The sequence below is a fragment of the Carassius auratus genome, chromosome 43 (genome assembly GCF_003368295.1).
Source record: "Carassius auratus strain Wakin chromosome 43, ASM336829v1, whole genome shotgun sequence".
In the NCBI taxonomy this organism is placed as follows: Eukaryota; Metazoa; Chordata; class Actinopteri; order Cypriniformes; family Cyprinidae; genus Carassius; species Carassius auratus.
In genome coordinates this window covers 4,961,385-4,982,810 of record NC_039285.1, presented here as the reverse complement: position 1 = coordinate 4,982,810, position 21,426 = coordinate 4,961,385, and the positions used below count along the sequence as shown (strand labels likewise).

General features: G+C 36.3%; 1 long non-coding RNA gene across 1 annotated transcript; it reads left to right on the top strand.

The window, feature by feature from the left end:
- Window positions 1-20,034: 20,034 nt before the first annotated feature.
- LOC113061525 (uncharacterized) lies at window positions 20,035-20,829 on the top strand. The gene is made up of 2 exons (XR_003278377.1): window positions 20,035-20,282; window positions 20,367-20,829. It is a non-coding gene; the product is annotated as an uncharacterized LOC113061525 (long non-coding RNA).
- Window positions 20,830-21,426: the final 597 nt, after the last annotated feature.

The following is a 21,426-nucleotide window of genomic DNA, read 5'->3' as shown; positions in this document are numbered from 1 at the left end:
AAGACTTATGCTGGGTACACAACAAAATATTTTTTACATCATATAAGATTTTCAAAAGGTGACAGACCGCAAACATGAGGATCAAATATCGAAATATTTAACCGTTTTGCTCCTATAGTGTGTGTCACAATTATCGAGTCTCAAGATCCAAGTGCGAGGGCAAAAATGGTTTATTTGCATAACTCAGATAGCCAGCAATGAGACAGTGTGTTGTGTGCTATGATGTGACAAAGACAGCACACCACACATGAACAGATTTTCAACCAGTCTCGACTGTGAACACAGGAAATCTTGTAAAATCTCAAGAGACTTCAGAATAAGCATAGCGGACGATATGCAGAAAGAAATTGTAATGATGGTGTTTGGAATGATTTTATACACGACACGTTGTATGAAAATTTGTGCTGTTGCCACAAATCCACAAGCTGATCCTCCATCTCTGCTCTCCACATCAGTTACACTTTGTGCTGCGACATGACTGCTTCCGACTTCCATCACCTCGCTTTCTGATTGTATACTGTTTCAATACTGTGAAAATACTGGATTGCAAAAATGTACGTGCTGTGAGCTTCTGTGTGCATCGCGCGCCGGTCTGCACCATGATGTTCTTTTTCAACTGTCACTCTGAGAGCCCTGTCAGGTAATGCTCCTCCCTGCCTCAGGTGAGTGAAAATAATTTAAATATATCTATAATAGTAAAAAAAAGTCTTGCTTAAGATTGTTTTTTTTTTCTTCTTCTTCTTTTATTATGTTGTCTCCTTGTTATGTACACCAAATACATGGGTTGGCCTGTTAACTAAATGTCGTCTATGGGCCCCCAAACTAGTGCATTTGGCATGGTTTTTGTAAAACTGTGTTGGCAGAATGGTTAATAATACACATTAAGCGAAAGACTTAAATATATATTGCACTTTAAGCATGAACCCATTAACGTTACTGTACCTTTACAATTATTAATGTACAATGCGCACGCAATGTAATCAACCTTGTGTGCCATTTTGTGCTACCTGACTAGTCACTGACTATTTAAAATGTACATTTTTGTTATAACGTTACACTGTTTGTTTTCTCATTGTGCAGTGTATAAAAAGACATTTAAAAAATCCACTTTTATTTAGATGATGCATGTTGAGGAACAAATTACAGTTAATCTAACCATTTTACACTGATGTGAATGCAGGAGTGAGGGAACTTGACAAAACTCAAATATAGTATATTAAAAAGCAGCAAACAGGATTTTATTAGAAGGAAGTTTTCAACCATTCTAGGTAAACTATTAATGTCTTTGAATCTTTATATCACTAGTGGTCAAAGTAAACATTTAAATAAATAAAATTATTTTGTAATTTCTTAGTGTCATTCAACAGATGCAACTCGGACTGGCACCACAACTAGCTTGAATACAATCCTGAAAGAACACAGAGATATTTCTTCAAGAAAGTTTGTTTAAAGCTGCTGTCAGTGACCTCGTGGAGAAACATGGATTGTGAGTATATGTGGTTGTTAAGAAGCGACCATAATTCCAAAGCTCTTTAATTCCAAAAGATCTTTGGAGAATAAAAATGACATCAGACACTTGCTGGAAAAAGCTGATAATCAGCATGATGGTGTGATTTTCTGCCTCATTGTCTGTTGCATGTGTACACATTTCTAAACGTAGTTTAAATGAGAAAAATAATAAATGTGAATTGAACATTCAATTCAAGTAATCATTTCAAATAAATCTTGTTTTAAATTCTCCTTTTACATGTGACCGGCATCTTCCCTTTATCAAGATGAGCTGTGTTATACTTTGTTGAAGAATTTATTCATCATCTTCCACACATGGCATCTGGCAGAAGTGTATGGAGGTAAATCAGTAGCTAAAATTGAGAGGTTGAAAATCTGAATGTGAGAACTTGTCATATTAATATTTGTATTTGCAAGCTGAAATTTACACTCACAGCTCTGATGTGAAAAGCTGAATCTTTCAATTTGCACATACAGACAATGATCAAAACACCCGTGTTTTGAATTGGAAGTTGTAGATTAATATTTACAAATGTGTAAAATTACATTCACACAAAGAAATTGACAAACAAATTGTTTACAACATATTTACTTTCACTTTACTTCAGTTTCGCTGCACAATGTCAAGTCGGCACTTAAAACCTCTTAGAACTGGTAGTACAAGTTCAAATCCTAGATGTGAGAGCAGAGCCAGGGGCGGGGCTTTGGTGTGAATGAAGACATTTTATTGATTGATCCCCAACCAATGAACAATGCCAAGCATTGAGACTTGCCAAGAAGAAATTTGTTTTATGCATTTGTTTCAATTATTTGTAAAACATTGCAAATTTTCACTGAATACGCTTAGCTTTTACAGTATTTTAAGAAACCAGATTCATCTTGTCATTCAGGTATTAACTGGCAAACAAATAATGCAACATCTTTCATATCTACGTATATACCACTGCATATTGCTGTACCAGAGCAGCAACATAACTCTGTTGTTTTTATTATTTTTATGTTTTGTAAAAAATAATTTAAGCTTCTTCATTTGGTTAAATTCCTAATTTGCTTGTGAGTAATGAACCTCTTTAAATGCAACATTAAAAAATTCACAAATTCACAAAAAACTAATTCACATTCCGGATCAACAAGCCCTCAAGTTTTGCTACTGTATTACCTTCAATGAAGTGTTGCTGGCAGTAAATGCTGTGTCTCTGCAGTCTCATACCTGTTGGAGCAAGTGCCTGTGCACTTTTTATTGTGTTAGCCTGCAATTAAACAAAATTGTTTCTCATGCTGTAACATTTTTGATGCTTTTCATTTTAATTTCTGTAGGCTGGTCCCAATGTGACCTCCTTGCTCAGTGAATGAAAGAGTCCCTGTCAGCTCAGCCACAGTTGGTTTCCATTGGTTCTTTTGGACATGGAGCCCAGTACATAACTGTGGCAAAAGAATGGTTCTTTTGCCCTTGCACATGATGTTGAAAGCCTGAAATGTGCTGTAGACAGACTTTTCAAATTCTTCTGGCTGTGCAATCTTCAGTATCCATGCCAACTGTCCTCTGTTTTTTTTCTCTCTGTTTTTTAAGGATACATTATGACCTACCTTTGTCCCAGTCCTCCTGCAAACGATCAAATGTCAAGTAATTGATTGCAAAAATGCAGTCTCGTCCCTAATTGAAATAAGCATATAGCCTATACCTGTCCAAAGTGTCTTAAAAATGTTTTTGTTGAAAAAGCAGTTAATTTGGCATTTAAGGGAAGTACATACACTCAAAAAAATTATATGTTGGAATTATTTAACTTTATGTCAATGGGTTCCACACAACTGAATTAGGTTGCATTTAAGTGACAATTTTTATTTCAGTAAACTTAAGTTAATTACTTAATGTTAATGCAATGTTGTCTAGTTGAATGAACTTTCTTTATTTTATTTTAATCTATAAGTTAATTAAGCTCCAAATTGATTCTAAAATTAATATTGTCATCTTCAATAAAATCAATCAAGTTTCATTGAGTTTATTCAATGTCCATTCAAAACATTACAAATTTCACAAGTTTCTCCAACAAGAATTTGTACAAATGCTTCACAGGTTTTTCACTTAATACAAGAAAAGAAGTAAAAATAAAAAGTATGCTGACTTCAAGAGGATTTACAAAATACTTCATATGTAATATATGCCTCCTTGAAACTGAAAAAATGCATCTGTTATTCAAAGCGAGACCAATTTAAAAGGAATATAACATGGGCAATATTGAAACAAATGTACTGCATATTTGTCAGATATTCAGATGCCTTCAATCATGATCCCAATTTCTTCATAAGGAATCTGCCCCTTCATGTACAATTACATGGATTCCAAGGGTGGTGTTGTGCATTGAGGATAGGGCAACTTCATGTTCAACATCATAAAAATGTCAAGTATAAAAAGAAACCATAACTAACAGAAAAAAGTAAGTATTTACCTTACCATATACTCCTTCCTTCACAAGGTTTGAGGGATCTTCATTAAGATCAGCCAGGCCTTTTCCCAGTAGTGAAATGCTGAATATGAAATGAGAATTAGTCAGCAATTTTTGAGATGTTTACATCTCATTATCAGTAGCATTATACCAATTATCTCACTGTGTTGTTTCAACAAAAGTTAAGTTTGTCAATCTTATCAATCGATAAAAAAGTCCATGTGATATTAGTGGTTCAACCATAATTTTACGAAGCTACAAAAATATCTTTGTGTGAAAAAATATTGACTTTATACAACATCACCATCCTCCTCCGTTCATGAGAGTACCACAACATATTTGTGCATTGTTGCTGATGTAGAACATGCATTTGTCGTGTTATTCTCTTTAATGGAAACAGAGGGTAACTCAGGGAGAAGAACTGTTAAATATTTTTTTTCTTTGCATAAACAATTATGTCACAAGGACTATTTTATTGTTATCCTTACTACCTTTTTTGGACTTCAATGCGTAAGTTGCATTACTGTCTAGAAAGCTCTCTGAATTAATAAAAAATAACTTCATTTGTGTTCTGAAGATGAACTGAAGCTTTTACGGGTTTAAAACAACATGAGGGTTAGTAATTAATGACAGAATTTTCATTTTTGGGTGTACTATCCCCGATTTAAAATGACAATGAATTTAGAGAATTTACCTGATCCATAACTGACAGGATGTTTGTGATCTTCTGTGACGCTGCTCCTTTTTTTTTTTTTTTTGACAATTTTGAGAAGCTGGGTTAAGAAATTATGAAGCTGGCCCATTGGACACCAAAGGGATTGTTGTAATTCTGCAGCTATCTAATAAAACATTAAAAGTACAAATCAGGTTAGCTGCTGAAAATGGATATGCGTGTTTGTGGCCATAGTGTCCATGTACCAACCTGAAGTGTTTTAAAAGCTTTGATCTGGATGTGTGATAAGATCCACAATCTCTGCACAGCCACATATGGGTCTAAAAGCAGAACTCCAAAACTCTGTGTGTGTGTGGGGGGGGGGGGTGAGTCACCAATAAATAATAATAATGAAAAAATAAATAAATTGTATAAGTTAAATATAAGTTATATATATATATATATATATATATATATATATATATATATATAAAACACTGCCAACTAGTAAAAATGTGTTGGATAACTTATAAAACAAGATTGCACTCTTCCTAAACAGCAATTTATGTCATTTTCATACTTTGTGTTAGGGAATTTAAATATTATCAAAGTTCAACAAGTATAAAACATTACATAAGAGTGAAAACAAAGAATGTAACATATCAATTACTTTAGGGAACGCTTTGTTTGTTGACAGCAGACAATCTTGCCTGTCACTCATCCTGTGGAAAGTTTCTCTGCAGACCTACAAGGGAAAACTATGCATACCATGTAATGTACAACTCCATGCAAGTGCAAACGGTGTCAAGCATAACTCATGCCTAAATGTATTGTCATCTCACTGAGAATATTGGTGTGGACATTATGTATGATGTGCTAGAAGGAGTCGCACCTCTTGATGTCAAATTGATGCTGCTGCATTTCATTTAAGAGGAGAAATGTTTTTCTCTTGAACTATTAAGTGAAAGAATAGCAGTGTTTGACTATGGCTATGGAAATCAAAAAAAAAAAAAATCTGAGGACATCTGAAAATGCTATTAAGCAGACTGCATCACAGATGTTGTGTTTACTACTAGTCTTGCCTTTTCTTTTAGGTGCTTTAATTGATCAAAAGAGCCCACATTGGCATCTTTTCCTGTTGTTGGGGGAAATATGTGACATGATTTTTGCACCTGTTACAACAACTAATAATAGATCACCATTCATAATTCATGTCTCTTTATCCTGATAGAAATCTAATTATCAAACAGAATTACGTGGCACATTACCTGAGTATTGTTACTTTATTTGGACCACTTTCCAAGTTGTGGTGCATGAGGTTTGAAGCCAAACATCACCCTCTTATGTGACAGGCCAAAGCAGTATGCAACTTTCCAAATATTTAAAAAATGCTGACTCATTAACATCAGATTCAGCAAAGGTGCCACTAGAAATTGAGCTCACCGCTCAATTTTGAATTGACTGTGCCAAATGATTTCCCAGTTGTGATTTCATCTTTGTAAAAGGCTGACAAATTGCTTGACAAGTTATACCATTTTGCAAGTTATACTTATACCAGTTCAGTTCATGCGACTAATAATATCAGTTTTTTGGGGACAACATAATGGACGGGATGAGTTCTGACTTTAAAAGCAGGTGAGAACCGTTATTTGGTGAAGTTGTACACATTATTCCCCAAAGTCAAAGAGAATGTGTGTTCTGTTTTGTTTGTAGTTTATGAGTTTAGCAGTTAAGGTTTAGTTGGGGCATCTCATATGCTGAAGATTTTGGTTTTGGTTTTATTTTTATATTTCTTATTTGTGTACCTAGTTTAAAAATGTGTCAGTAGGATTGTTTTGTTTTCTTTCATTAATTTGGGTGACACTCCTGTTTTTGTTTTATTTTCTATAGTTAGACATTGTTAAACTTAAACCACATGCATTTTCTTTAGAGATGTTCAGTAGTCTTTCTAAAAAATACATTTTAGTAGCCTTTAGTTTTTGATCCGCACCACACCTAGTAACACTTGTACCACTTAAATGTTACGGTATCATCCTATTTAACATCAAGCTTGTAACATTTGGGGGCAGCGGTGGGATATTATGATAAGTCTTTTATTGGGATGATATGTGGGACATTGTTGCTGGTGTGATGAAGGATCAACTCTGAATAGAGGTAGGCTACTGCTGGGGTAGTATGTTGGAGGCTGTTTAGTAAATAGGTAGAGCGTCATTGGTATGGCTGATTTTAACTTAGAATGTATTGTTAGTGCACCAAATGTCGAACAATTAGATGCGAGCAGAAAGGATGATTTGTTGAGAGTTGACGTCCATTTCTAAATGTTAGTCTCTAGACAACAGTTAAAACATGATATTAAGAGAGTCATTGTGCAGCATTTAAGGGAACGAGGGGTGTTGGCTGCTAGTTCTCCTGCCGTTGACGGTCGCTCTTCTGGGTTAGGCAAGTGGGAAACGGGTGGGGCTGTTTGGGCGGAGGGTTCCGAAGCCAAAGCTGCTCTGCCGCCTTTCGAACCTTTTTCTCTGGAGGTGATGCTCGCCTCAAACTGCGTCTTGCGAGAGATAATCACGCCGAAATGGAACTACGACTTGAAACTGGAATTGGAAATCGAGACGAAAACGAAAGCCAAGCTGCGAGAGCTTGAGTTGAATGAGGCCAAAACCTGTGCAGAATGCTGCACCTTCTACTGACTTTGTATAATACTGGCGTACGTTTGATGTGAGTAAACATATATCTCTTGTACCTCAATTTAGGGAAGCTGAGGTTAATTCTTATTTTACGGAACGACTTGCCTCCGCTCTTGAATGGCCAATAGATGTTTGGCCTTTGCTTTTGCAATAGGTTTATTGGCAAGGCTCAAGAAGAAGCCTATGTACTGCTCTGTCTTTGGAAGACAGTTTTGATTATGACGTTGTGAAAAGGGCAATTTTTGCAACGTTTCACGAGCCATAAGAAACATTCATGTCCGACGTTCTTATAATTCGCGAGAGAAAAATGTGTATTGTTTGACAAATGGTATACATCAAATAGGGTGACAGATTTTCAGGCGTTGCGCAATTTAATTATCTTGGAGGAATTTAAGAGTTGTATCCCTGACCGTATTCTGGTGTACTTCAACGAACAAAAAGTAACTGTTTTTGTCTCAGGCATCTGTTTGTACTGATGAGTTTATATTGACCCATATAAATGTTTTACTCCGGTCTCTGGTTGTCAAGAAAAGTTCAGAAAATATTATGGCTGATGCTTTGTCAAGAACTTAAAAGAAGATGGGAGTAAAAAATAAAACTAGACGTTTTTTTCTTCTTAACCTATAGTTTGTCTTAAGGGGAAGAGTGTTAAGTTCCACGTGTGTTTTTTTTTTTTTTTTCACTCTCCGGTCCCTTTTGTGTTGCTGCTCCGCTTCTAGGTCGTGATTGGGTCAAGCGACTGTCAATCATCATAACGACGTACAGCCAAGCTGTACTTGGCTGTACTTGAGGACGCGAGCTGATTTTATGTGTATGCGTGCCAGCGTACCTCGTGTTCCAACACGATCTCCTGATGCTACGTGTATCTTTCAGTGGGTCTTGTTTTGGTCTAGATTTGTTTCTTAGCCACTGACTTATAGAATTCTTAGCAAAAGCTTAGGTTTTAGAGTTCCAGCCTGATTAAGGGTCAAGTTCCCAGCAAGCAATTTTCGGTTTAAAAGACGTCTATTAGCCATCTAAACACAGCCCAGACTTCTAGGCTAAAACAAGGCTGAATTTGGGCTGTCAGTGAAAATTTAATAGACGTCTAACCATAATAATCGAATAGACAGATTATGAATGCTTACATAATAGATAACAAAAAAATACCTAAAATATTTTTGTTAACTAAATATAACATATTCTTCTCATAAATAGCAATTAAAACAAACACATTTTTTTCACAAAAATAAAACTTTTATAAAAAAAAACATTTTATTAATGAAAACTTGAAACAATATTTAAAACAATATTGAATACAAAATGAAAAACATAAGAAATAATGTATGAGCCTTAATACCCAAACCAACCCCCACCCCACCCACTCTCCCTGGTGCTTGTTTAAAATACTCCATGGCCTTCCTCAAGTCTAATTCAGTTGCCATTGGGAAGTTGGTCATCACATCTGGCAAGAAATAAAAACAATAAACACGATAAACAGCTTTTTTGGACAACATCATGTTATATTAATTACATTAATTGTGATGGAGAATCTTTCAATTTTACTTAGATCATTGGTTCCCAACCTTTTCAACTCGCGGCCCACACAACCACACACATATGTTTGCGCGGCCCATAGGCCCACCTCAAAAAAATTAACTGACCCCGCTATTGTTGGGTTAATAATTTAGTACTCAGAAGCTAGATTGTTAACTGTATTTATTGAATGAACTAGGGCTGTGCGATATGGACAAAAAAAACTATAGCGATTTCTTTGATCAATTTTGCGATTGTGATACACACCGATATGCTTTTACAGTCATAAATGCATTCAGGATTAATTTGAAACATATTTCCAAAAGAAAACCAATTAGAGCTTTATCAAAAAGTTCTAGAACAGACATAAGTCAAAATTATCACTATAGTAAAGATTTAAAAATGTATAGACTTAAGGCAAAAAAAATGGCCATGCATTGTTCATAGAGCTCATAAATTGTAGCGGTGCTTCAGGTCTTTGCAGAGTGTATACAGTATGTGTATGCGGTCAGCAGCGAGAGTGCATAAATATAACGCGAAAGCACATTAAAATAATGCACAACTGCGAATCTGCTGCGGAGAGAGTGTGCGCACTTAAAACGTGTCCTGTGCGCTCACAACTCTCTCTATGCTGATGTGTTAGATATTAATTATTTTCATACATTTACCGCGTGCAGTGTGAACGCTCTGATCCATTAACATGGGCTCAGAAAAAAAGAAAGTGTGTGAACCTGGAGTTAGGCATATGCCCACTCTGTTCTCTTCTCGCACTAGGCGCAATGCATTCTGATTGGATCGGATAGCATACTACGGGAGGTCAGGCCCGTGGAAAATCGTGCTATAAAGCGATTTAGAAATCGTGCACGCTCAAATCGTGATTTTATGACGATTTCTTTTAATCGCACAGCCCTGGAATGGACTGGAAATGAACAGAAAATAATGGCGGCACACCTGCAATACCACCACGGACCACAGGTTGAAAACCACTGACTTAGATGATAGGGCTCTGTAATATAGAGCTGACGTTTATACAGTAGTCTCAGTATATACTGATTTGGAAAATATGTTTATATTTTAACACTGACTGATGTCATAAAGAAAAACATGAAATCATTAAAATAATGATATTATATATCACCTTTAAGCCTCTCTGAGCAATGTTTACATGCAAACACACGCACATACCTGTAATGACCGGGAACAGAGTCGTCTACTTAAATGCTGCCTTCTGCAGTGTACCACACCCCTTCATGTTAAAAGTGCACATGAGACAATTTTGCAAAACCCTAAAACATAAAAAATTGGAAATAAATACTGACATGACATCATTGTGAACACATTAAAGAATTGAGTATGGACACCACAATGTTTGATTAATGTGGCACGTTTTGAAGGCTTTACCTGTCCATCATCCTTCTGTTACAGTCTTTGATGTTTCTTCCTCCTACTGTGCACAGTTTTGACCCCTGAGTAACACATGTCAATGTCAAGCAGATAGAAATATATGCTTCAGTGTACAAGTGTGCAATGTACTTCAATATAAAATGCTAGATTTATAAAGAACTGAAAGTTTTAGGGCCTCTCAGCTCAGCTTTCTGTCTCCAGTGACAAAACTACATTTGGAGAATAAGGATTCAGTTTTTATATGGAACAAACTGCCAGAAGCTGAAAAACTTTACTATCTGCATCTAATAATTTCTGCGAATTATTAATCTCTCACATTGCACTTATTATAGTGTGTTTAGAGGTATGTAAATGCATAAAGTTGACTGAGGAATATGACTGGTACAAACATTTTATGTCTTCCAAAGTCGATATAAAAACATTTAGAACCCATATCTTGGTGATCTCCATCGGAAAATATGAAGAGATTTTCAACCAACATAACACAAAGTGCTTTTGAACTGAATCCATTGTCTTTGATATAACCACAAAATAGCGTACTCTAGTTACCCTGCTATCTCCTATAATTTCCTGGTCCCTACAAGATATCTATACCAGGTCAAATCTAATGGCGCTAGCGGTATTGTTTATCGCAAGATCTGTCCGAATTCTTTACCAACTTCCAAGTCTCGCGTTGGCAGTGGCCATCTCTCAGTAGAACAAATTGCCATCTACAGGTTGGGATATGTAATTGCATGTTTATTTAACAAAGTAAAAAAAATCTAATCGGGAAATGCCACAGATTGCCTTGATTTCACCCATACACAGCCTGTCCAATTCTAAGATAAATCGTGGCTCCAGATGTCTCGAAATAACACTTTTTGTCTAGATATTATTGATACTGCGAACATGATGGGAACCATCTCATGTGCTGCCTGGGCAAAAACTGTCATATATTTCGCAACTTGCAAAAATGACATAAAACCAAATTCAAGGTTATAGATGAGACAGATATCGGGTCATTTTTATTTTTGCCTAATTCAATATTTAATAATATGCTGTAAAATAATTACATAAACTATATAATAATTCTAATTGCAATTTGATAAGCTGCGTGGTCAAAACTTACATGTAAACAATTTTAAAGCTATTTTAGTAATGCTCATCGCTGGTATAGGGCTATAGCCAAGCCATTAAAATTAGATAACATATAGCCCCAATTTCTCCCAAGGGATAAAAGCAGACTATACGTAGCCTGTCCAGAGCAAAAACGTGACTACATATAGACCAGGTCAAGAAATTACACTTATATTTTTTTAGATGTTATTGACGCTGCAAACATAATGGGATATGAATCATGCACTGCCTGGACAAAAATTAGTGGCTCATTTTGGACTATGAGTGGGCTACAACTAGCTGCTCTGATGAAGAGTTACATAGTGGCTACACTCAGGATACTTATTGAACATGTCAAAGAAATTAAATCAAACACCTTATAAACGCTGTTGACTTTGATTACATGATGTAATATTATATATCGGACAAGTTATTTTGCCAAAAAATGACTTTTAACCAAATTCTGGGTTAGTTGGGCCAGACTATATCTGGTCTATAGTTAACCGAGACGGTGAAATGACAACTATTGCTTGCTGGGTTCAAAGTTAATGCATGCATTGATACAAATTATTTTGTGGTTAAGTAAATACTAAATAAAATAAAAAAAAATTCTACATTAAATAATTTAGTTATGGCAAGAAAAAAAAGAAAGAAAGTAAATTCTTTGTTAGTACTCAATTTAAGTTCGTAGAAATTAAAGTTGGATCTCATAAGTATATGTTACTCGGAACCTTTTATTATGTTTACAAGGATTCCTTCAGTAAATATCAAAGTTTTGATCCCATATTTCCCATCATGCACTGGGGCATAAATAATAATAATAATAATAATAATATTAATAAAAACTATTTTTGTGAGTTGTAATTTAATTGTTTTATGGCTGCTTTTGATGTTAGGTTTAGTAGCATGCTGTTTTGTGACATCTGAAGTTTATTTTCTACTCAAAATGACAAATTCATACTCAGACACTATTCACTGATTGTTACCATCATTGTGTATGGTGTAAGTATTGCGGTCTGATATGATTGCATATTATCTTAAAAGGATAACATTCTGGGCCCGGTTCCCCAAAACGTTTTATCGCTAAGTAGTTCTAAACATATTCCTTAACCTCTCTCTTAACCTTATGGCACGATTCCCGACACGTTCGTACGCTAAGTATATCTTCTGTAAGTCACACTTTCGTAGGGTTGGTTCTGACCATTCGTAAGCTCTCTTTTAGCGTTGTTTGAGCTCAAGACGCTAGTCGCCGCCAGTGGGCAGACTTTAAAAATAAACGCAGCGCAGTACAAGTCAAAATGTGGTATGACAACAATGATCTTATGTTATGGACATTTTAAGACTAATAATAAAATATGTTCGCAATGGATACAGGCCTATTTATGAAGTTGACTTTGTGTGGTATCAGAACTAATATGATGGTAATTAGCCTAGGCTATTTCGTAATGCCATTAAAGCGTTTAAATTGGCAATCACTTTTGATAATTAAAATCTGGCAAACGATTTGGCTATTAAATGGCTAAGATCTATAAATGGGTAATCATGGTGGTGTCCAGTAAGCGACCAACTATGGCGGAGATCCAACTTGTCCTTGTATTGAATCAAAGACGGCGCAGGCCGCGGAGTTCATGTCAGTTATTTTATTCGGCAAAACTTAAGCCCTTTTGACATTTTGCCTGACGTGGCTATATTTAAAAAAAATCGCCTCCCAAGACAACTCATTATGGAGCTGCTGGACCTTCTCAGACCTGAAGTCCAGCTGCTTGCAGCGCTACGTTTTTTTGCTACAGGGAGCTTCATCGAGGTCGTGGGAGAGGGCTACGCACTAAGGAAGACCTCGGTGTGGAGGTGCGTCCACACTGTCACCAAGGCCCTTCTGCGCCATGCCGGGATTACATCCGGCTGCCGGTGTTGTGCCGAATTTTGACCCCCTGCCAAATTATTACCCCCCTCGTTCAAATCGCTACCTGATTGTCTAATCCTAACCCCACCCCTAATCCTAACCCCTCCCCCAAACCTACCAATACTAGGGGGGTAATAATTTGGCAGGGGGTCAAAATTCGGCACCACACCGGCAACACGTCAGAAGGTCCAGGAGGTGCACTAGGTCTGTCATGCCATTGCTGGCATCCCCAGATTCTTGGGCCTGGTGGATGACACACTCATTCCTATAGCCAGTCCATCAGTGATTGATCAGGCGTACATATCGGGTGCCCATTTTTACGTTGCTTCCCCACCATATTCTGTTTCTAACTCTCTCTCTCTATGTTCATTATAGATAGGTTGATTTTTATTGAAAACATTAACCAATGACAATCAATGCCAATTCTGATTGTAAAGTATATCTTACCATTAATATAAAAGTGTATTACATAATTTTAGACGTCTTTAAACCCATGTCAAGAAGCGGCACAAGTGGCACAACGGGATAAGGAGGGTGGATGATCAGCGAGGGATACCCGGTTCGTTTAACTGTAACATATCGTGTGAACATTACTGCCATTAGATCGTTTAATTTATAGTCTATATTTTACCGATAACTTAAACTATAGTTAAAATAAATGTTACTGGAATAATTTGAGGAATGTTTCATTTGCATAGAACGTGTTGTCTTTCTTAACGCTGTAATGCACCTTCGCTTGAAGTGGAAAATCGATTCCTGAGCCATCGATGCCAACTAATTCAGCACCCTCACTTTGGACAGCGCCTATGTAAGGTCGGACGTAACAAGGCAGCGTGTTAAGAAGCTTCCTTAGGGACACACCGTGGAACGCACTTAGGAACATAAACAACTTTGGTAAGATATATCTTCTTAGCACGCTAAGAATGAGCGTTATCGGGGGACCGGGCCCTGGTTTGACTGTATATTTAATTTTTACAGTGCTATTTTAAATTTAATTATTCGGTTTCTATTATTTTCTATTCGGACACTTACACATTTGAAAAAAAAACTTTAAAACTGTGTAAATAGCACAAACAAATAAACAGAACGACCATACAAATTAAACACTTTCAGACAGGGCCCACTGGTACAACCTGCACCGGGGTCCTGCTAACCCCTGCTACGGCCCTGGGTGCATATGAACCCGGGCAGTTTGGGGACATGCCGAGCTGGGGGAAACTTCTGAATAAAACAAGGGAACGAATAGAGCCCTTTATGGGCCGGGCCGTTGTCCAACATATTATTAGAATTCTTGGCCCGAGTCTGACTGCATACCATGACTTTTTTTCTCTCTCTCTTCCCTATTACCCAGCTATTAAAATAGTTTCGTTTTGGTTATAATAGAAACGTTGTCATATTTATTTTTGTTTCCTTATTAAGTTAATTTAGAAATAAGTTTGGAACACTTTGTGTTTGGTAAATTCAAGTTCGAGCAAACGGCAGACAGTGAGTTGTTGAACATTATGTTTGATCAATTTAGCCTTCTCAAACCAACACGACTTGCCCTAAAATAAACAGACATAATACTCATACGTTCCACAGCATTAATTCAAACATTTAACCTAAATAAACGAGCACTGTTAGGTGTATCCAATCGTTTGTGTGGAGAGTGAGCGCTTTGCAGGACATGGAGGAGACAGCTTGCTTTTATTTTAATGATAGTAACAACTTAAAAATAAGGCATTCGGAAATAAATATATTTCTGATAAATATATCTATGCTTTTTGCGTTTTAAATTACTATTTTAAAACGAAATAGTTCCAATCGAAAACAAAAACTCTTTCATTATGTAATCCTAAAGATGCATTTCTCTCTAAAGTCATGTACAAAAAAACAGGAAGTCAGTATCGTCAAATTCATTTTTGCAACATTGACTCAGAAGACATTATTTTAAGAAATAATTCAAATATCTCGACATTTCGTTTGTTTATTTTTTATTTATTTATGTTTTGTTTGTTTGTTCTTGGGCCGCTGACGCTGTGCCAAAATTGTGTTTAGATTCAGTAGCCTATAATGCAGCATTTTGGACCACTGAATTAATAAGATTAACATCATAATATTTTAAGAAAAAAAGTCAAATAAAATAATAAATAATAATAAGTCGATAATAAAAATATATTACATTGTGAAGTAATACAATTTTTAATATCTTTTTTTTTTACTAACTCTGATTGATCGATTCATGAGACATTAGTTTGTATTAAACTGTTCTGGGTTGGGTTTCCCGCTAACGATTGATCTTAAGCGCGTAATTTTGCGATCGTTCGTTATTGTTTCACGTGCGTTTCCCAAAAATGCACTTAACACAGTCACAGCTGTGCTTTATACTTAGGTGTCGCTCTCCGTTTGTCAAGTGCTGAAATGTCACCTTATAGAATGACTCTTAATTGTAGTACACGTTCGCTTATTGACGTTAGCCTAATGCTGCGTTGACAACTTGTATATAATAACTATAATACAATACAATATTATATTATAGTCTATAATATTATACTTTACATATATATATATATATATATATATATATATATATATATATATATATATATATATATATATATATATATATATATAGGCTATATATATATATATATAATTTAAATGTGTATTTCTGTTTTTTCTGCCCTTTTAAATTATTAGAAAAATAAATAAAGAAAACGACGAAAAAGTGTACAATAAAGCACAATTAAATCCTTATATTATAATCACATTGCACTTGAATCAAGTTGGTGTACTTGTCCTGCAGGTGATCACATAAAAGGGCCCGGTTCCCCGATGACACTCATTATTAGCGCGCTAAGAAGACCTCGACAGATATATCTTAGCAAAGTTTTTTATGTTCCTAAATGCGTTCCCCGAAGTGTCCCTTAGGAAGCTTCTTAACACGCTGCCTCTTACGTCTGACATTACAAGAGCGCTGTCCAAAGTGAAGGTGCTGAATTAGTTGGCATCGATGGCTCAGGAATCGATTCTCCACTTCACGCGAAGGTGCATTACAGCGTTAAGAAAGACAACACGTTCTATGCAAATGAAATATTCCTCAAATTATTCCAGTAACATTTATTTTAACATAGTTTAAGATATCAGTAAAACATAGACTATAAATTAAATTATCAAATGGTCAGTAATATGTTCACACGATATGTTACGGTTAGACGAACCAGGTATCCCTCGCTAATCTTCCACCCTCCTTATCCCGTTGTGCCACTTCTTGACATGGGTTTAGCGACTAATTATAATTATGTAATACACTTTTATATTAATGGTAAGGTACTTTACAATCAGAATTGATAAGCAAGCAGCTGCAATTACTTCTTCGTTTGCCAGATTTGAATTATTAAAAGTGATTGCCAATTTAAACGCTTTAATGACATTATGAAATAGCCTAATTACCACCATATTAGTTCTGATACCACATAAAGTCAACTTAATAAATAGGCCTGTATCCATTGCGAGCATATTTTATTATTAGTCTTAAAATGTCCATAACATACAACCATTGTAGAGGCACAGTATTGTGAATATACCGTAGTTTGACTTGTACTGCGCTGCGCTGATTTCTAAAGACTGCTGTACTCACCGCCACTGACTAGCGTCTTGAGCTCAAACAACGCTAAAAGAGAGCTTATAAATGGTCCAGACCAACCTTACGAAAGTGTGACTTACAGAAAATATACTTACTTTGAGTTTTTGTGCATCCATTGACCGACTATGCAGCTACCACTTTAAAACTCCAGTAAGGTAACAAAGACATAATTTAAGTAATCCACGTGACTCCAGTGGATTAACCTCAAATTTCTGAAGTGATGTGAGTGCTTTGTTTAAAACATGATATGCGATTGAGATTGATAGATGAATATGGTCACACTTTATTTTAAGGTCCAATTCTCACTATTAACTAACCATTAACTATGACTTTTGCCTCAATTAACCCCTTATTTGCTTATTAATAGTTTATAAGGTAGTTGTCATGTTTAGGGTATTGGGTAGGATTATGGATGTCATGCATTATATGTACTTTATTAGCACTAATAAACAGCCAATATGTTAATAATGGACATGCTAATAAGCAAGTAGTTATTAGTGTGAATTGAACCCTATACTAAAGTGTTACCATTATGTCTTTATTACCTTACTGGGGCTTGAAAGTGGTAGCTGCATAGGCGGTCAATGGATGAACAAAAAACTCTCAGATTTCATTAAAAATTTCTTAAATTGTGTTCCAGAGATGAATGAATGTCTTGCAGGTTTGGAACGACATGAGGGTGAGTAATGACAAATTTCATTTCAGGTGAACTAACCCTTTTAAAACTGACCCTGCGAAACAGGTTTCTTCACATATTCTACATTTTTAAAGGCTTATAACATTTAATAATGAAAATCACATGTACCATGAAAATTACGTTTTGTTACAAGGATATTCTATATCTCCAAAAATGTGGTTGAATGCAAACACTGTTTTTATATCTAATTTCGTGAGTAAGTGTACAGTATGTGAAGGGAAATGTGAATGGATGAGTGACTGCAACCAAAGAAGAAATAATGAACACTTACATTGAAGTTGACTATCACTGAACACAATGATTTTCTCATTGTCATTAGAGCTGGCAAAGAGTTATTTGTTTCTGAAATTTTGGCTTGAAAGTTGATGAATAAAAACATCACATCAGAGAGTGTGACTAGGGTAGAGTAAAATCCTCTCCCACTAAACAGTGAACAATTTGTTCCTTACTCCGTGAACTCTGACCGAACATGTCTCGCCACCAGTTTTCATCAGCAATTTTTAGAGTACTTCAAATGTACATTTGTCCTTCTTGGGGTAAGTGATATTCAGGGCATAAAGAAGCCCCAATAGAACAGCAAAGGCATTTGACACGTCCTTTAAGCTTTAAGCAAAATCTGCTCCTCTAACACCACAGCCACATCAATTATTTCCTTTGGGAGGAAGTTTGCAGTGTTCTCCTCTGTGACCACCAAGAGTCCAAAAATTCATCCCCTTCACCACTTCTTCCTCATCAGTTGGCTTATAAGAGAAAAAGGAAATTACTATGAATCACAAAATTACAAAGCATTTGTAGGTTAACAATGAATGAGTTTTAAACAGAGGTGTGCTTGCATTAGAATAAGGGTATGTGAATAATCTATAGTACAATTAAAGGTAAATATTCTTTAATGTTTTAATTATTTTAATACATTTAGGTCTTGTCAACAACCTTGGACTACATCCCTCTAGTTCCTGCAATAATGACGTAACTAAAACAGTTTTTTGACTAACCTCCACCCACATGAATACACAAAACGGGGGCGTGGCCTTGTTGCGCTCCGACGCAGAAGAGGAAGAGCTGTGTTTGTGTTTGTCACCATGTCGTCGAAATGCTGTTATTTTCATCTCAGAGTACAATCATCTTTGTTTGGGCTTCCCAGGGACGCTGTACTTGGAGATGAATGATTACAGTTTATGTTTAACTCAGTTCCAGAAAATTATAATCCACATGTAAAACTATGTGCAGCAAATTTTGCTGAGGACAACTTTCTCAATCACAATCAGTTTAATGCCGGATTCGCACAAAGATTATTCTTGAAAGATGGAGCAGTTCCCTCTTTGTCTGGAGAAGGCGTTGTTTATGGACCACAACCGGTAAGTGTATTTTATTATTTAAGTTGGTGCATTTAACAGTTTCTGTAACTTACACAAAATTACACAAAGGGCAACGCTGTTTAGCTTTGTTAAATGTTAGGGCTGTGCAAAAAAATCAAATGCGATTTTCATGCGCATCCCATCAGTAAAACCGCTCCTGTGATTATAAGTAAATCTCCAGCACGTGCGTTCTTTTACTGTCTATGGTTCAGATCAGGATTGCCAGGATTTCAAAACAAATCCACTTTCTCAAAACTACTCCAAAACTAGCCCAATCGCGTTTCCAGGAGGGCAACGTGCTCTAAGATGGTGTCGAATCAGAACACAGGAACCGCTGGCACAATCAGAACTCGTTACGTATTTCTGAAGGAGGGACTTTATAGAACAAGTAAGACATCAACCCATTTTTAGGACAATGAAAACAGTGGTATACAGATAGGTGAACTATGTGAAAAATACTGTGTTTTTTTTACACGCGAAACTTGAACACGTTATATTGCACACTGTAAACACAATCAAAGCTTCAAAAAAAGCACGAAAAACGTGACCTTTAATCTCCCTCCTGTCGTTCTATTCCATAAAAAAGTGTGCATCTTCATGACACGAATGACACGAACGATAACCCAAATCTCTGACACCCAAGAAGCATGGCAGTGTAAGCAGGACATATAACACTCAAAACTGATCATCCACATTTCCCTGCTAATATTGTTTTTATTTGGTTTTATACAGGTGTCTGATGTTGGTGCAGTCTGGGCACTAGTGTCTGTTGGCTTGTTGACTATCACTAGCTGCGTTTCCACTGTCTGGCTTAAACCGTGTGTGCTAGTGCGTGCCAGGGCCAGTCGCATTTCTATTGTCACTTCCGGGGCTTGATCGTGCCTTGTCGGGGCTTCCTTGGGGCCAACAGCCCGGGTTTTTTAGCCCGACGAAAACCTTGGGCCAAAGCGGGCCAACTGAGGCTAGAGGCATGGTCAAAGTGAAAGGTGGAGCTTTCTCCGGTAAGCGAGTATTATGTTGTGCAAAGAATTCCAACTAAACTTAAAATAGAGAATCGCCAGTACTGGTCTGTGGAAGATACCAGGGCTCTTCTTAGCATTTGGGCAGAGGACAATGTACAACACCAGTTTGACGGGATCTGAACTCGCAAAGTTAAGTATCCAGCGCACTATGATGCAAGTTCGAGAGAAATTAAAGAAATTACGGGCACAGTATAAAGTCATAAAAACACACAATTGACAAAGCGGTGCCCAGAGAAGGTGATTGCATATTTGTATGTTTTCTTACCAGTAAGTAATTATAGCTAAATGTATGTTTATTGTAGAGAGACACGATGGTCCCCAAGACATTACAGTGAACAGAGGGGGATCACATCGCTTTCCACAAAGGACCAGAACAGGTCATGTACCTGCTGAATCGCTCAAACCATACTAGATGTGGAGCTTATTGTTCACATACTTTTCTCCCCTTTTTTGTATTTCAGAAAGTTGAAAACGTAAAGCTGCTAATTTGGCATCAAGGAAATTTTTGCAGTGTATGCGTGACATAACACAGCAACAGCTGGAAGAAGAGCGGGAGTTGAGAAGGGAAGAAATGAACAAAGACATGATGATGAGAAGAGAGGAGCTGGATTATGAGGCACGACTCAGATGTGAAGAGATGTCTCAGAGAGAGAAGGAAGCAGATGCTTTTGCTTCTGTCTTTGCACATTTGGCAGCAGCTCTACAAAAAAAGTAGATGAACACTGCACTTGTTTTGTGTTCTGTAAAGCAAACCTATTCATATTACTTGTTTCTTATTTAAAATGTTTCTTTTAAATATTTTTTTGTCTAAATACTATATTGCACAAACACCTGTTTGTTGTGTATGCACATTTTCAAAGCACCTTTGTATTTATTCGCTGATACAAATTTCATATATAAATAAAGTTATACGTTTGCTGTTTTCCCAGAGACTATTTGAAGTTATTGCATAAGGGGCACAAGGTCCAAAATATAAACATTATTGTTGATGTAAGCATTCATTTGTTTTAGTACATATCAGTTCACAGTGCACTTACTCATGTCAGAACATAAAGTTATTTTTTGTAAATAACAAGCAAATGTCAAAGTGATAAATGTAAATGTGAGAGCATAAAAATCAAAGACATAAAATCCCAAATATGTGTCTGAGATTTTCAAACCATTAATCACCTGCTATGCAAAAAAGGTGCTATTCAAATAGAATCACACAATCAGGCAGATATTGATGTGGACAAATTATGCTGTTTTGATGGGCACATTACTTAAATGGCTCTGATGGGCACCTTTTGTTTCTGTGTAAACCAGGTCCTATTCAGTAAGAGTTATATACACTATGAACTATTGTTAAAGGCAACTACACATAGTGAAGGGAATGTCTGATGAGTGCCTTTTGTTTTTGGTCAAATGCAAATATGCTTCCATACAAATATCAGAAATTTCTGACAACGTATACATTTATTTACATCATCATGAAAAAACACTTAAAAGACAACACGTACTAATGTTATTACACATCTGTAC